At 42.3% G+C, this 2,389-nt stretch overlaps 1 protein-coding gene across 1 annotated transcript in view; it reads left to right on the top strand.

Moving 5' to 3' along the window:
* Positions 1–43: 43 nt before the first annotated feature.
* Positions 44–2,389, top strand: part of LOC116082496 (isopentenyl-diphosphate delta-isomerase 2-like) — a 7,538-nt gene continuing 5,192 nt past the window's right edge. The window contains exon 1 of the mRNA XM_031359409.1: positions 44–51. The gene's annotated coding sequence lies outside the window, so the exon portion shown is untranslated. The remainder of the gene's footprint in view (positions 52–2,389) is intronic.

Below are 2,389 nucleotides of genomic sequence, written 5' to 3'. Positions count from 1 at the left end.
ATTCTGTGATTCAGTTCTGGTCATTTTCCAATCCATCTCTGCATTTGCTAGGTACGTTGACTCCTTTATGATGCTGAACTAAAATAAACTTCAGAGAAGCTCAGGAGCTTCTAGGTTAGTACTGTGTCTGAAGTGTGTGAACAGGACAGATTCATATCAATGGCCATGATCCTTTAGTTAATAAGGGTTGGGTGAGTGTCCTTGCCTCTACATTTGCAAGAGTATTTTCTGATATCAAAAAACTTCTGCAAAGTGATTCAAGTAAATATTCAGTGTCTGAAAAGCAAGGAAGGAAGAGGAGAGATTTAGTAAGAAAAATCCAGAGTTGCCATTGCCTGGGTAAAGGAACCCCCACTTGAATATGTACAGCTTGGAATTGGTTGAGGGAATGGAGGGCTGCCTCACCTCCCAAGCTTGAGAACCCATACATAAATGCTGGGAATGTTGGCATGTGCTTATAACCCAAGCACTAAGGGAGCAGAGATAGGAGAATCCCCCAGGATTGTCAGCCAGCCAGTCTAGCCTAATTGGTGTGCCCCAAGTCAAGGAAAGACCTTGGAAATGGATGGCGCTCATGAGGCTGATAACTCAGGTATCTTCTGAACTTCATGTACATGCCCATGAACATGTAAATAAATATGCATGCTTACACACACACACACACACACAAGCAAGCAAAAAAATCTTGATCCATTCTATAGCAAGGGCCAACAGTAGTTTTAAAGGCCTGTACTCCCAATAATTAGGAGGCTGGGGGAGGTTGAGGACTTAGTCAGGAGCTAAGGTCATTCCCAGCTATATGGCAAATTCAGGGACAGGCTGGGCTACATGTGACCCTGCATCAGAACCACCAAAAGACCTTTTCTTTACTCTGTAATGGTTTTGAGTTGATGAAATAAGCTGACAGTAGAAAACAAGGGAAGTTTTTTTTCCAATACATGCAAACATGTGAGGATCCCATATAATATAAATCTGGAAGAAAGCCAGGTGACTGAAGTCAACAGAGCATCTTATATCACAGAAAGAAAAGGGGTCTAGGGTTTCTGGGAGTGAGTAAGTATAAGAACAGGAGGGAAAAATGTGTGTAGTGATGACAGTGCTTGGCATGTAACGCAGATTAGAAACTTCTCAGGCCGTTCAGAGTCTCAAGGAGGCGCTATCAGAAACCTACAAAGCCCCTCTACAGTGGAGGTCTCCCCAGCCTTCCCTGACACTATCACACATGGCAGTTCTTTCTGGAGAATTTATGGAGGAGAGTTCACGACCACTGCTTTCATTTTGGGCAATCTGTTTATAGTCAGACAAGTGAAGTTCTGAGAAAACCCTCCCATATGTGCTGCTCCTCAGATCCTCAGTTTTAAGAATAATTTTAGCAACAAGATGAGATTCCTATTGTATAATTTTGGCATGGCATGTCTTCAGCTCAAGACATTCTTTGTTTAAACAATGGATTTTTATTTTTGTGCACGTGTGAGTGTGTGTATGTGTTTCAAAATATGTACACAGGTGCTCTTTGGAACCCAGAAGGGGGTGTCACATGTTAATCACACCAGACAAGAATAAGATCACTACCACAGTTTTTGAGCCAAATTTGAAGCAAACTTTATTAAATACTGGCCAGGTCCATGCCCAAGATTTCTAGAGTATGACACTGAATTATTCTAAAGGGGCTTATAAAAGAAAATCCCAAAAGGCTACAAACTTCCCATCTTCATCCAATCAGGGGCAAGCATACATTCTGGTGTTCTTCCAGCCTCCATACCTCCCAACTATGGACCTCCTGCCTGCAAGTGATCAAACATACCCTGTGTAGTTGCGGCAACCAAGCTTGTTTACAGAAGCAAAAATACTGTGGCTTGTTATCCTGAATTGACAATAGCGCCCAGCATTCCAGGAAGTTATCTGTCCTTGGACAATTTGAGCGTACATGCTAGAGGCATTTTTGCTTTACAGATTTCTTTCTTTCTTCCTTCCTTTCTTTCTTTCTTTCTTTCTTTCTTTCTTTTTTAAAGATTTATTTATTTATTTTATGTGTATAAGTGCACTGTAGCTGTACAGGTGGCCATGAGCCATCATATGGCTTCTGGGAATTGAACTCAGGACCTCTGCTCACTCTGGCCCTACTTGCTCTTGCATAACACACTGTAGCTGTCTTCAGACACACCAGAAGAGGGCGTCTGATCTCATTACAGGTGGTTGTGAGCTACCATGTGGTTGCTGGGATCTGAACTCAGGACTTTAAGAAGAGCAGTCAGTCCTCTTAACCACTGAGCCATCTTGCTAGCCCCGCTTTACAGATTTCTTAAGCACAGTAATTTAAACTTAAAACATTACTTAGGATGTTTGATGTCTCTGAGCCTCCTGGGGTTGGAAGGGCACAGTATATAAG

The sequence above is a fragment of the Mastomys coucha genome, unplaced genomic scaffold (genome assembly GCF_008632895.1).
Source record: "Mastomys coucha isolate ucsf_1 unplaced genomic scaffold, UCSF_Mcou_1 pScaffold7, whole genome shotgun sequence".
NCBI classification, from domain to species: domain Eukaryota; kingdom Metazoa; phylum Chordata; class Mammalia; order Rodentia; family Muridae; genus Mastomys; species Mastomys coucha.
This window is presented reverse-complemented; position numbering and strand designations above follow the sequence as displayed.